Source organism: Amblyomma mixtum, chromosome 6 (genome assembly GCF_055824585.1).
Source record: "Amblyomma mixtum isolate Tamu chromosome 6, ASM5582458v1, whole genome shotgun sequence".
In the NCBI taxonomy this organism is placed as follows: Eukaryota; Metazoa; Arthropoda; class Arachnida; order Ixodida; family Ixodidae; genus Amblyomma; species Amblyomma mixtum.
In genome coordinates this window covers 85,668,995-85,684,787 of record NC_143017.1, presented here as the reverse complement: position 1 = coordinate 85,684,787, position 15,793 = coordinate 85,668,995, and positions in this window count along the sequence as shown.

Below are 15,793 nucleotides of genomic sequence, written 5' to 3'. Positions count from 1 at the left end.
TTGAGACCTTAAGTATACGCGAACAAGTAAATGGTACGAGCCGTTTTATCTGACTTTTCGACATGCAGACGAAACCAGCTTTGCTTCCGCAGAAACTGCGACTCTCTAGAAATAAACATGAATATTTTAACCAGAGATTTGTGCGCTTTTTTAGCTTCCCCAGACGACCATTTTGATGCCTGGGAAATTGGAAACGAATGTTTGTTAGAACCTTTTCTGTGCTCAAAAATACTTCTCAAAGAGAATGGCAGATATGTTTTTTTTTTATAATCGACATACACAGTGGTAAACAGTGCTTGCTTGAATGATAAAATGCCATCATATAATGATTTTGTTCCCGCTAACACCAGTCTTAGAATGCTCTCAGAGAATACGATGAGTTACAGCTAAGTGTCTTAGATGCGATTTCGACTAATTTAAACTTCTCGTTGATGAGAAAAGGTGGTTTAGAGTGGTAAACATAACATTCATAAAAAGGCTGCTCTCAGTTCCAAGTCAGCGCAAGTAGAAAAAAAATTATTGTCCCCACCCAATTCAAATTGTCAACCGTTTGTTCTGCTATACTGAAGGCTCAACCTTTACAGGGGCGCAAATCCCACTTCATACTTTATGGCTCCTAAAGTTCTTTGTTCGTGAAAGCCAGCGAATTCCGGCCCCAGAGGATTGCATCCAGTTAGCACAGCATGAGCAACGGCGAACAGGCGAGTTAGCTATGCTAACACGGATCTGCCCATTGGTAAGCCGCACGACTTTTCGCTGACTGGGTGATGATGGTGCGGTCATGCACTCATGCACGTCGTGCCCACTCGTACGGCCCCATCGACTATAGCTCGGTGCTGCCTATCCCCGCAGGGTAGCAGGCAATTACAGACGCTTCGCGCGCACATGTGGGAGAACGAGCGCTCCCCCGCCCGTTTTCGCATTTGCATAGGGCAGACAAGCGCCCTCGACCTTTCTTCCTTTCCTTCTTTCTTTCTTTCTTTCTTCCTTTCTTTCCTTCTTTCCTTCTTTCTTTCTTTCTTTCTTTCTTCCTTTCCTTCCTTCCTTCTTTCTTTCTTTCTTTCTTTCTTCCTTTCTTTCATTCTTTCTTTCTTTATTTCCTTCTTTCTTTCTTTCTTTCTTTCTTCCTTCCTTCCTTCCTTTCTTTCTTCCTTTATTTCTTTCCTTCTTTCTTTCTTTCTTTCTTTCCTTCTTTCTTTCTTTCTTCATTTCTTTCTCTCTCTTTCTTTCTTTCTGCCTTTCTTTCCTTTTCTTTCTTTCTGCCTTTCTTTCTTTCCTTCTTTCTTTCTTTCTTTCTGCCTTTCTTTCTTTCCTTCTTTCTCTCTTCCTTTCTTTCTGCCTTTCTTCCTTTCTTTCCTTCTTTGTTTCTTTCTTTCTTTCCTCTTTGTGTCTTTCTCTCTTCCTTTCTTTCTTTCTTACTCTGTTTTTCTTTCTTCCTTTCTTTCTTTCTCTTTCTTTCTTTCTTACTTCCTTCCTTTCTTTCTTTCTTCCTTTCCTTCTTTTTTCTTTCTTTCTTTCTTTCTTTCTTCCCTTCTTTCTTTCTTCCGTTCTTTCCTTCTTTCTTTCTTTCTTTCTTTCATTCTTTCCTTCTCTCTTTCTTCCTTTCTTTCTTTCTTGCTTTCTTTCTCTCTTTCTTTCTTACCTTCCTTCCTTCTTTCTTTCCTTCCTTCCTTCCTTCCTTCCTTCCTTCCTTCCTTTCTTTCTTTCTTCCTTCCTTTCTTTCTTTCTTCCTTTCCTTCTTTTTTCTTTCTTTCTTTCTTTCTTCTCTTCTTTCTTTCTTCTGTTCTTTCCTTCTTTCTTTCTTTCTTTCTTTCATTCTTTCCTTCTCTCTTTCTTCCTTCCTTTCTTTCTTTCTTTCTTTCTTTCTTTCTTTCTTTCTTCCTTTCTTTCTTTGTTTCTTTCCTTCCTTCTTTCCTTCCTTCTTTCTTCCTTTCTTTCTTTTTTGCTTTCTCTCTTTCTCTCTTTCTTTCTACCTTCCTTCCTTCCTTCCTTCCTTCCTTCCTTCATTCCTTCCTTCCTTTCTTTCTTTCTTTTTCTTTCTTTCCTGCTTTCTTTCTTTTTTGCTTTATTTATTTCTTCCTTTCTCTCTTTCTTTCTTCCTTTGTTTCCTTCTCTCTTCCTTTCTTCCTTTCTTTACTGTTACTTCTGCTGGTGACGAGTAGCATCAGCGAGCTAGCCGTTGCATACGCTGCTTTGATGGTATCGAATGCGCGCCAAGTCCCATTAAGAACAAAGCAATTTGGGTCAGAGTCATTATGCTTCCAACCCACAAGCTTTTGTTCCGGGCGCTGCGCTAAATTCCAGTATAGGAATACGACTGGAACATTCACGGCCGCTTCTGCCTCCTGCCTCCGCCCTCCATCCTTACCGAACTCTCCTTCCCAACTATTGTCTTTGTCTCCCCACCTTTCTTTCTGTGCTGGTTGATGCCTACTTTCTTGCATTTTTTATTTTCCTCTATTGTCTCTCTCTCTCGTTCTATCCTGGTTCCTTCCTTTCTTCTTCCCCACGGTGTAGATAATAGCTCGAGATAGGAGCGAAGTCGGTCAAAATGGCCTTTTCTCGAACTCCTCGCGTAGTTAGTCCGAATAAGGGAGCATAGCTTGCATGATTAACTGCGATTATTGTTCAACGTGCGACGGCTGCACTTATTTCTACCTTGCCTTCGCGTTCTTTCTTGCTTTATTTTTTACAATTTTTCCTCTCCTCTCGATCGCTTCGCTGTCTCCCGCTTTTTTTTTTTTTTCTGTGCTATGCTGCACCGGGTCTGCAGAACATTTTCAATTCAGACGGCGCGTAGCATGCTTCGGAAAGCTGCTTATATGCGAACGGCGAATCGCATTAGCAAAAAAAGCAATCTCGTCTCATGCCACGATTGTTGTTATTTACGGTTAGCTTAATTGCAAGGTTCTTCAAAACTGCTGCGAAATTCAGTAGAAAGCAACTAGAGTAGAAGTGGTTTTTGGTTTTTGGTTGGACAGTGTCTCTACCTGTCCTTACTGTCATTAATACTTGCCCTGAATAGGACCCCTAACTGTTTACGTAACTGCAGGAAAAAAGGAAAACAATAATACTTAGAAATGGCTTATTCTTTTCAGTAAAAGTTTAACGAAGATACTGGAAGTTAGTTAGCAAACAAAAAGAAATAAAATATTAGACCTAAGCTTACCGGCTTAGCGCATTATTCAGCGAAAGCTGATTGGCATGAACTGACGACAGGTCTGAAGTGACAGGTCTGAAGTGAAGACGGCCCTGTTGGGCGTCTCACAGTCCCGTTTCGGCGTCTCAAAGTCTCGTTTCGACGTCTATACGCTCAAGTGCATACTCGGAGTTCTTACGCTTGCGTTCTCCGTTTAGATCGTTCTCCCGGCTCGTTTAACGAATTCGAGGTCCACGCTTGCCTTTATTCATCATTACCTGTCTCCCTGGGTGCAAGAGACGCTGCTAAGCAGTCATTCTTAAGGTCACTGTCTTCGGACCATTGAGCGTGGCGCATAGAACTGATGCATGATGCCACTGCATGTTGACCACTGAGTGTTGCGGGATGTTGATGCAGCGACGCCGTGCAGCTGTACTCGAGAAACATGCCTTTAACAGATGTCGCTGTGCACCTGTTCGACACCTACAAAGATAGCCCCAGTACTGCTGGCAGCAAGGACATGCCATGTTTTCTTATTGAAAAATTTCTAACAAGCAAAGAGAACATATCTTCCGAGAAGTACTGAAAAGCGATGGCTGGGCATTTTTTTTTATAAAACTTTCCTTTGTGCCTCCTTATTCCTTCCTTGCCATTTATCACCGAAGGTTACGATGCAAAAGCCGGCGAAGCGTATTGCTCGCTCGCCATTAGTCATGATGTTACGCCTGGCTACAGCAAGCGACTGAAGGAAACAAAAAATGAAGCGACAAAAATATTTTCAGAAAACGTAGTATTGGGTAGCTGAAAAGCATTACGAGTACACATAAAGGCTACTCTGCAAAAGCTTTATTTGTAAACTTGTATGAGAGACTTATGGTTTCTTAGAGCAGTCATTGTTAGTATGCACAGTATGCAGGAAGAATTCGAGCGTCTCGGCTGTTTTTGCAGCTAATCGTAGTCTGGCATTGCTGCAGGGTCACACTCATTGAGTGACACGGAAGAAATAGGGCATTTATTTTCCCTGTGGGCCTGAAAAGAACTTCGAAAAAGTAAAAAAAAAAAAAGGCAACACGCCTCATATGAAAACACCCCTATGGTGCATTCAAAGCTTTCCAAATCCCCTCTAGAGCCAAGAAAATGACTCTACGCCTTTCACTACACGCCTGACTATGGAGAGATAAAGTGATTTACGAATTTTTTTGGGGAAAACAGCAACGCGGTGCAAAAATTTCGCTGGTTGGATGGCGTTTATCGCTTATGAAAATATTGCTTTCTTTTATTCTTCTTCCTTTTCTGCCTCTTTTTTTTTTCGCCCATTTCTCGGTGTGACTTCGAAGGTCGAAGAAAAAATGATGTGGCCCCCCTCCGCGTTTGACACCATTCAGACGCAAATGCACGCCTCAGTCACCCCTCGTTACATGTTTTGAGTTTAGGTTTCCATTATGTTAAGGTAGTTTTATGCGTCACGTTTTTATGAGTCACGTTTCACGTATAGTTTACGTTGAGCAAAGCCTAGACTTAGCGACCCTTGCTTTTTTAAGTATAATGCTCTTCGCTCTGGTGCTGGAATTAAATAGAAGACTCAGAAAGAGGTGTGCCCTAAAACTACGTAGTGTAATTAGCGGTGAGCGTTAACATAACCGCGGTGAGCGTTGAGCGTTAAGAGATATTACCTGGTCTTTTATTCAATCTTTTTCAAGCATTAATACCAACTACTCTCCACTTACTACCTGGTCTTCAGAACTAGTTGTCTCTACAGTAGTTTGCTAGTCAAAGAATCGTATGTGGTGGTTTAATCTATTTAAAAAAAATCACAAGCATACATATCAGTTGGAAGTAGGAACACAGCTACGCTATCATAACACCATTACGAATCTGGCGTCTGATGGCGCCCACAAAGTTGTGGAAAAGATAGGGCCGGATAATCTTACCTGTGCATTAAAAGCCTCTTTATGTTTAATTTATTTATATTGGTAGAATGAAGATGTGGAATGAGTTCATGAAAGAAATGTAGAATTTCTTTCCATCGGAGTAAAAAGCGCCCAGAAACTGAAATTTGATTACGATCGTGAAGCATGTACGAAATCACATTACGAGGCTAAAACGGAAAGCCGAGGAAAATGGTTCCAAGAAGCGAGGCACTCCCACAGGAGCACAACCCCAGCTTTCGCCAAAAAGCAGACACACGAGCTTAACATAATTTCGCTTGCTTTTAGGCTCTACGTGCAGCATGATATTAGCAGGGAACTTCGTTACTCGAAACATCCACATTTCTCTGCTGGGGAAATCACTGCATTCGAGCACGGCATTTCTTTTTCCATTATTTCTGGATGTATATCTTTCTGCTGCTCGCAGATATTTTTTTCTTTGCGAAGAGGAGTCCATTTACCACGCATAAGAGAAAACTATAAGCATTTTCGGCCTAATGTGGGACACGCCATCTCTCGGTTATTGGCACGTTCACATGCGTTTATGATTGCGAAAGGAAAAAATAGGAAAATATAAAATGCATAAATGAAGGATATAATGTCATAAAAATCTTTTTGTTCCGTTTGAAGTTACGTAGTTTTGCTAAGGAGTTACGCCATATTAGCTCAATGTTGGAGAGCACTCTCCGTATATCAATTTGAGCGTCGGAACACATTCCGCGCTCTTTTATTTTCTTGTTAAGCTGACAAAGGGATTAATCTCCCTATGAAAAATTATCATCTGATAGCTTCTAAAGAGATTAACCTTGAGGAATTAACCTCCCTGTGAAAAATTATCATTTGATAGCACTACATACAGCGGCACAGGTTTCGCAGTAGCTAAGCAACTTCATGAACGCTGCTATTGACACATTTTGCCAGCTGATAAGTTATAACCAACCCTAGAGTTTTCTTTTTCAGGGTGTACAGAACATGCGTTCTCTCTGACGTTGTGTAATTAAATATCTAATGTCCTTTCATTGTAAGCATTGGAGAAATTGTATAAGGATGATAAATTGGGTGATAATGCACAGGAATGCATATGGGTAAGAGCTAGTTATTCATAAACGAGAAGTTGTGCAGCGCGATTAAATATTGTTTAAGGTTTACTTTTTGCTTGAATTTAACTTTCAGGAGACCTGTCGCGTCTCTGGCCATTGACAGTGGCGTCTCGATTTTATAAATAGGTGTGTAAAGAGCGTTTCTTACAAATCCACACAGAAAAAAAGAAAATTGTTGAGATTTTTACACTCCTCATCAAATATGTACAAATAAATATTATCAGCTCTAATCCAGCTGCTAAAGCACATTATTCACCGTGTGCTGTTAAACTGTGCGTTGTACTGCCCATATCACCCAAATGGGTCATCGAAGGAACTGGAACCGCTAGGACGGCCCCCTCACCACCCGGACAGAGCCTGCTCGGATGGACCTCCAGAGAGTACAGTTCAACCGGGAACCGCAGTAACTAAGCTAGTAACATGCCCACGCTGGAGATTATCGCCTGTCAGTGGCTATAGGGACAAGCCAGCAAGGAAAGAATCACATTAACAGCTCTAGCTGTTAAACCTGCAGTATAATTAAGAATGAACTGGACTGCAGTAAATGCGTAGCGCATTCCTGGACGGCTCATAGATGGTGGTAACCACACTCGAACCTTATGGAGCCTCTGTCATCGGCCGCTCAGCTGGAGCGAGGGCTCGGCGTGCTTCGCCAGTCGTGTTGTGTCGCCACCCACGTGACTAGCGACGAAAACGCACAGAAAAGAAGGGGGCACCAGCCCGAGCTACATAGAATGCGGGGACCCGACGCGAGTGCTGGCACTTCCTCCTCTTCTGTACGTGACAGCGCCTCTCGCGCGGATCGCTACAGTTACTTTAAGGCCCGACCATTAAGCACCGTTCGCACGGCGTCGTGTCAACGCGTCGGCTTCTGACACCACCCCAGGCAAAATTTGGACGCTTTGAGCGAGGCGATGTACTCGTAGAAGCCACAGATGTCTATAGATTCAGATCTCAGTGTTGGCATCGGAAATTACTCGCAGGTAGGGATTGGTGCCGACAGTGGCTAGCCGTGCATCGGCTGCGAGTTCAGGGTTAATTCGCACCGATGTACTTATCATAGGCACGACTCGTTTCTGCAAACGCAGAAGCGCCGCTTTTGTCTCTGCACCATTGACCCCCACAGTATGTTCTCGTTGCCACTGAATAGGACGGTTAGCTATGAACCAGGGATAATTGTGCAAATGTCGACGATCTCTCCAGATAACCTTCTGGAGACGCTAGTTCGTTCACCCTAGAATGCTGTACTCTGACGCCAGGTAGAGCAAGAGCTGCTTTGTGGTTCTGGTTTTTAGAGTCGCCACGCTCAGCCGCTTGTCTTTCTACACTGGACAGAACTTAATATTTACCTTGCCACAATCGCAAGGTCCCTTGCTCTGTTTGAAGCTCCAAGCACTACCCCACTCTTCAGGCTCCTCGCAAAGATTGGAACTTTTAGCAACTCTCAAATGTGATTACCCGCTGAAGAATTTGCCTTATACTGTCATCACGCAGGCCTAGCTTTACTTTTCGCGCTCCCATTCTGAGACGGTAGGTTGTAAAAATAAGGCTACGAATGTTCCTCCGGTACCATGCAGTTGAACGCCACCGAACGCTTCCTTGCTTTAATAACATGTTTCTTCAAAGCACTCATGGTTTTCAATTTCCGTTCGCACAAGTAAAAGGCAAAAGAGACTCCGTGAGCACTCACCTAATCCAAGGCACGCGGAAACTTGTAACACAGTTTCCTTTCTGAAATGTGAGAAGCGCTACCTTCATGACAAAACAAGAACTTTTGGTAATTTCATTACGTCTCTAAGAAGTTGCCTGGGACCTCAAAAAACTCTCTTTGTTTCTTCTGAGTGCTTTCATGAACAACGTGCCTAGCATGCAAGCGTGTTTCGCTAACAACGAACGCTCGCGCTTTTCGAGGACTGCGGGACAACCAAAGGTGTCCGGCGAGAGGCAAGGGAAACTGAAAAGCCTGTTTGAGCTGGAAGAAAGTTAAGAGCTGTTCTGCAGGCGTTGACATTAGCGCACCTAACAACACGTTTGACGGAACAGAATTAGATTATCCTTTAAGGAGAACGGAGACATCCGGAGTTAACTTTACGCCGCTGATCACTCCAAAGACGCCTAGAAATAACACGCCTAGACTGGTTTGTTAATCATGATCAGTGCCTACACTTCAGATTTTAATTTTCTTGATTTGTCTTACAAATTAGTGTATCTTCCAGCATGGACTACATTATCATAACTGAACACTAAAAATTGGGACTAGTAACACTGGCGTAACTGATATTGAAAGAATCGTATTGTTGTTCTTGGAGTTGTTACGGAGGAACAGCGAACATGGCGAATGCAATTACAAGTCTTCTTTCAACGCAGAGACTACGAACTTTTTTTTTTGCTCCGGCATCCGGGATTATTCTAATCACCCCACACAAAATCATATTAATGCGCGCATTGCACACCAAACCCCTGCGGACTGTGTGCCGGGTGCGGGCTGTACAGCGAAAATTAGGGTTCTCCACAGATCCTCTTGTGCAGTTCTGCAACCACCGAGCTCCAAGAAAATTTTTGAGAATGTCAATGCCTTTCAGTGGCCAAAAATGTATATGGAGGGGTGCCGCACGCACTTCTGAGTGAGCATTCCGAAGAGCAGTATATTCACTGCTGGATTCTGCATGGGTTTTGGCTTTGCGGTAGTCTTAATTTTGGTGGGAAAGCACTTATATCTTTACCGACATTCACCAAGAATCTTGTCACCTGCGTACGTACGTAGAGTCTTTGTCAAAAGTAACCAGGCTGCACGTTTTTCTTCTCAGTCGTGTATGAAAGCTATTATGCCGGCCTTCAAGCTCTAAATCTCGGTATGGTAGAAAAACCACTGTTCTTTCCTTCAAATAACTTTTTTATCTTTAAGGAAGCCATGAGGGCTCTGTTATATGAATGAGAAGGAAACATTGGAGACTGGTTACTTTGAGAAAGACTGTATGTACACGTACTACCACGATAGAAAAAAACGCAAACAGAATGGAGCCTACGTGCTCCTCTGTTCGAATTTCTTCTGATAGCGCTTTTACTGGGGTGGTAAAAAAAAAGACGTTACAGTCGCCCTAGAATGCATCACGGACAACTCCAGCATCTTTTTACTACCACCGAAGTAAAAACGTGTTCAAAAGAAGTGCGAACAGCCGAGCGCCTAGGCTCCGCTCTGCTCGCGTTTCTTTCCACCGTCAAAGTTCGTACTTATAAAAAAATACATCCAATGAATATCCATGCGTGGGAGTTAAACCCGCGGTGGAGCGAACATATCAGCTTTGCAGGCCGCTGCGCGAGAGCACTAGCCTTCCGCCGCAGACGGTCATGCTTACTGTTAAACCGCAACACATCTGGCACTGTGCAATGCACATCATCTTCTTTCATCTGCGACGCAAACAGATCAGATAAGCTTAACCTCGATCAGAGCTTAACCTTAGTCTAGTACCGCCGCCAGATGTGCCCTCTGCCCAGTAAAGGAAAACGGTTAGCCGGCCAGTCTAAACACATGCTCACTCACGTCTACTCGGTTTATCTACGTTAAAAACCAACCATTTTTTTTTCAGTTCCGACGCGCGCTCCTGTCTTGGACGCAGAATAATGCATGCTTCCCGTTGCTTCCCTCTTACTACTATACCTTCCCTGAAAATCTGGAGACATCACGACACCGGTGCGCTCAGCGTTCTTCCATATTTTCATTTATGATCACTCAATTGGAGCAGTCACTATATCGTAGCAAAATAGGCATTTTTATTCCGGTGGATGCCAACCGCTTCCTATTCTATGAAGAGGAACATGTTTACTGCTACTGTTCGTGCCGGTGTCGTTTCATACGTGCTATTGCCGGAGAACGAATTACGTATTACATATAACACCAAGCCTGAGTCGTAGTCGAGCAAGAGCTTTTCTTTTTCTTGTAAAATGGTGAGCAAAAACGGGAGAAGTTCCAATTCTATTTAAATCTGCGCTTATTTTATTGATATTATCTATCTCAGTGGTCAGTGAGCCTCAAGAAAAATAGCCGTAATCTCGCGGTCTCGAAATGCTCAGCTCACGCTTGATGTAGCACGAATAATATCAACTAATGAGTTAAGATTTCATAATTAAACATTAATAAATAAAAATACTAACAAAATTTGCCAATACAGAATGAAGCCTTGTTTGTTTATAAAGTAATTCAGTATGAATTAAGCGAAACGAGAACCTTTCTTAAAAGTCTACACTATGGCTTAGTGGTTATGGCACTCGGCAGCTGACGCAAAAGACGCGGGTTTTATCCCGGCCACGGTGGTCGAATTTAGATGGGGGAGAAATTTTAGACGTCCGTGTACTGTGCAATGTCAGAGCACGTTAAAGAACCCCAGGTGGTCTAAATTTCCGGAGCCCTTCCATGTGGCCTCTCTCATAGCCTGAGTCGGTTTGGGACGATAAAGCCTCGGAAACCATGCATTTTTAAAAGCACTCCGTTCTCAGATCCTGTTACATCTCTGTCTTTTCAAAACTTTAAATTTAAAAATCGTTGCAGTGATAACATTCATTAAAAATATTCGCATATTTCTTCTAATATTGCAATGCTTTTGACGCAAACTCAAACGGCTCATGTGTAACGCGACCAGCACGAACAATGCCGTGTATGATTTTCGAGCAGATAGGTGAAATCCAGCTCTATGACCGTACTTACGGGACACGTGCTACAATATGTAAAGAGAACATGACCTTGATAAGATTATGGTGAGGTAGGTGCGCAATCTAGACTGACTTTCTGGTGACATAAAAATTACATAATCACGTCTTTACGAGCAAGGTGGTATAGCTTTTGTGCCCTTGGACGTGTGCTGAATATTTTATGCGGATGTCATGTAGCTCATTCTGTAATGACATCAGCAGCCCTGATATTGCCACTAAACTTCTTTCTTCCCTTTTATTTTACGTCGTGTGGAGTATTGATGCTGTTTTCATGAAATTTTTCTTCCCTCCGGCGCAACTGTGACTGAAAACGGAGCTTTTATACGCAAGAAAAGAAGAAAGAATGACGTGCGAATCGTGGCCTTTAGCGGCCGATTTCGTAAGGAAACTGCAGGTGTCGACGCAGCTTTAACGAGGTCCACAGTGGCTATGTTACATCAGCATTCACATAAAAACTGTGACTACGAGGTCTTTGGCGGCGTAGGCGTCACAAATTTCAATCCAGGGCGGGAAATCGATCAAATGATATTTGCATGGTCAAATTCGTCTTTTCCTGCCGCAGATATATCAGCGTGACCAGAATAATTACACTTACCTTTCCTTAGTGACCCTTAAAAAGTGTGCATTAACTGAATAAACCTTCAAGCTGGACGCTTAGCTATTTTTATCAACAAGTAGACTTAGACATTGACTGTTTCCAGCTTATTCTACTGGTCTCCGGTTGAAATGCACGACAAAGTGCGAAAAAAAGAACACAAACGTGCAACGAATAGTATTTGATCAGTTTCTTACCATCCAGCTTCATTTATTCTGAATAACCAGAAAGTAGTGTATGCGAAATGCAAAGGCGCCCGTGTGCTGTGCGAAGTCAGTGCACGTTAAAGATCACCACGTGGTCAAAACAATTCCGGACCCGCCACTACGGCACCTCTTTCTTCCTTTCTTCTTTCGCTCGCACATTCCTCCTTTCCATTACAGCGTGGTTCGGGTGTCCACCTAGATTACAGACAATTACTGCGCCATTTGTTTTCCTGAAAAACTAATTTTCAATTTTCTAATTTTCATTTTTTAATGTCCCAAAGAGATTCAGGCTAATAGGGTGCCCGTAGCAGAGCGCCAGTTGAATTCGACCACCTGGGGTTCTTTAACGTGCACTGACATCGCACAGTACACGGGCCTTTAGAATTTCTCCTCCTAAGAAATTCTAGCCGCCGCGGCCGGGATCGAACCCGCGTCTTTCGGGTCAGCAGCCGAGCACCATTACCACTGAGCCACCGTGGCGAGGCCAATGACCAGAAAAAAAGCGCAAAAAGTTATACGAAATAACAGTGACAAGAATGCAAGCACTTTCTCAGAAAAGTGCGAATTATAGGAATTTTTACGGGGAACTGCGAGAATTCTATGTTATGTCATGAAAAACCATTGGTCTGGAGTAGCAGACCACACACATTATTCCGCAAACCCCTCTACCCCTCATGAAATAACAGCTTCATCTCTCTCTCTGTTTTTTTTAAAACGTCAAATTACGATTATTCAGATATCGTAAGATTTTCTCTTTCTTTTCACATGAAGAACAAGACGACCCCGATGTCATCACAGAGTCAATTTTACAAAACAATGACAACAGTTATAAAGGAAACCAAACCTTGGTAGAATGAATGTCAAAAATTCTATAGAAAGTAACTTCTCATAAGCAGCCAGAGCAAAGGAAAGAGTTTCAATAAAACATAGTGCTCGGCTAGCTGGTTATTCTTTCTTTCTTCTTATTTCTTTCTAATTTCTTATTTCTTTCTTCTTTGTTCGTTATTCTTCAAGAGTTCTTTTGTGTCTTGTCCTTCCCTGTGGTTGTCAGAGCCAGAGCCAAAAGTTAAAACGTTGCCTTCTTTGTAAGAGCCATCCTTGCCTTGATGGAAATCGTTACGCAACAACCGCGATCCATTTCTTTGTAACTTTTTGTGAGCCCCTGTTTCCCTTCTGTTGCCGCAGGGCAATCCTAGTTTGCGGGTTCCGGCAGCTTACCCAATACTGCGGTCATGCAAGCCATCAGTGATCGACTTCGGATAAATGTATTTTGCAATCATCAATGGCAGCTGTGGCATGGAACCAATAATATTCGCCCAGAAAGCTGGCTGTGTGTTGCGAAATGTGCTTTAAGCTTTGTTTACCCATATATAGTGCCCTCGGGCTGTACTACGTAAGCTTTAATCAAAGCCCCATATGGGTTTCACCACGTAGCCCTGTCCAAGTAATTTTCTTTTTATTTCTGAATAGAGAGAGGGAAGCGGAGGGCTGCAGTGCAGTCATTGCACTACAGTTCAGTTTTCACTTGTCTGGCAGATGTGAGCAAAGGGAAGATTCGGGCTGTTCAACTTTGAGCGTATTACGAAACGCATGGTTCCGCTTGCTTTGTGCAAGCCATCGGTTTCTCGGACGAGGAGATGTTGCCTGACTTTCTTAAGCAAAACAAAACGCATAGGTTTTCACAGAATGCAAAAAGCTGCCATAAAGCCTGCTCTATAGGTTCTCTTGCCCGAAGGAAAAGGCCTAGGAGCACTAGAATATCTGCAAACCGACAGCTGGAGTGCCCTGCTTTTGTCACATTGATCCAAATCGTGATTGAATGGACAGTGTTCAGACCAGGGTCGTTGTCTTTGTGAGGATAAGAACAGGCACTGAAACACATCGAGCAGGTTCACATCTTAGCACTGTAGGCACAAGTTTTAACTATAACATGATTTCGAATACTATCTGTCGCTCCCCGTCACCGCACCCCCCCCCCCCCCCCGCTTAAAAGTATGGTCATCCAGACGTGCCTAAGGTATGCGCGGTGATAGCAAACGTTTCTCTCGAGAGTTCTGGCGAAATAGTCCTAACGCTGCTCGTAGAATGCTTAGGCATATCACATAAGTTGCCTGCAATACCGGCCAGGTCGATTTGTCTAGCTCTCACTCGAATTGATCTTAGATTTATCGAGCTAAACAATTTTCAGTTCAGGATGCAGTAACCAAACGTAGTTATATAAAAAAAAGAACATGGTGTTTGAGTGTGCAATTGAGTCGACGTTCGCACTGGCAGATGTTTTTACCATTCTGAAAAGTTTCCAACCGCTGTTAAACAACGTCTCAACGTTCCAATTTACATAAGGAAAACAATAGCACATGCATTGGCGTACAGTGTGCTGCGATATGGAATCTGTTCTTTTTATTTTTGTTCAGTGTTTTGGCGCAACAAGGTGAATTCGTGCACATTACTAATAATTCCAATCTTTTTTCATGCTCGCACATGCCTTCGTTCAGGCTGTTATTCAAAGAAACTGTAATCCTTATGTATATATGGAACAATGAGTTCTGCCTCCCGTACGTCCCCGACAGAGCATTACGTCCACGCGACCGCTTTACCTTGCCCAGAGTACGGATAAGATATGGTAAACGTGTCCGTGCCTTTTATGTACCAGATGTGTTGAACGACCTGCCAGATAATGTTTAACTTTCAGCACTCGGTTTGGTTTGGTTTATGGGGTTTAACGTCCCAAAGCGACTAAGGCTATGAGAGACGCCGTAGTGGAGGGCTCCGGAAATTTCGACCACCTGGGGTTCTTTAACGTGCACTGACATCGCACAGTACACGGGCCTCTAGAATTTCTCCTCCAAAGAAATTCCAGCCGCCGCGGCCGGGATCGAACCCGCGTCTTTTGGGTCAGCAGCCGAGCACCATAGACACTGAGCCACCGCGGCGGCTTTCAGCACTCGGAAAGAAGCGAAATCTGATATCTTTGATTTGTATGTGTAATTTTGTTTCTTTTCTTTTTTTTCTTTTTTTCCCCTGTCCTTTCTCACTGCCTTTCCTTAGTTTTATTCTAAATTTGCGCCGTATTGATTGACTGTGCTGTTCTCTGGCTTGCTCCATTCTGCCGAGCACTGCCCCACAAGCCCATTGTTGGATTGGGCAGGCTTGTATTTGTACAATGTAATTTTTCAAATAAACAATTTTTATTCTTATTAAAAAACACGTGCTACAACTCTTGATTCGATGGGGGATGTGCCCTCGGTGCATGACCCGCAGATGACAAATATGCTTCCATGCCAATAGAATTTGCTGACCTTCCGCGCCGGGACCTGTTTTAATCGTGCTATGCATATAACGATTGTTGCTTGGACGTCTCTGCATGTTCGTCGTATGTTCGTTCTGTGGGCTTCTTAATCATCTTAGCTTGCATTATTTCCACGTGGAATGGAAAACAAGGCTAAAAGCCATGTTTACAAGCCTTGACATTTTCGTAGTCAGTGTCCCCCATAGAAAGAATTCAAAGCACGTGAACAGGACAGAACAGTTCGTCAATACGTAACAGCGAAAGACTTATTTTCTGTATGCTGGTAAATGCAGAGTAGTAGCTGGGCGCTGGAGCATAGGTAAATGCGCCTACACGTAGAGAGTCGTGATGAGGCGTCATTAGGTTGGCGAGAAGTTTAAGCAGCATAAACGTTCAGTTATATACTGTAATTAAAGGTAGTCGGGTCAGAGTGAAGAAATAGTCTTTAAATTCTTACAATCATGCCTCATCTCGAGAACCACCTTACCATATTACGTTCGCTCAAGCCCGCAGCGCACAACTCTGTTGTGTCATCTGACAGTTCATTGTCACGGTAAAGCAAGCAGTGGTTAGGTTTCTCAACACTGTACACATCATCACAAAAGAAGCAGCTCAGCAGAACGTACACAGTGCAATGCATGCCCCAATCGCGCACCAAATCCTTGACCCTCGCTTTCGCCACAAATGTTTCACATTGCGAGCATCGAGCCAATTTCTGGTTGGTTGTCCCGACAGAGTTGCCCAAACCAACCGTGGTCTCAATGTAGTTCTCGCGCAAGAGCATGCTAGCGCAATCTCCGAGCTATGATCGAATCAAGCAGGGCTCGGC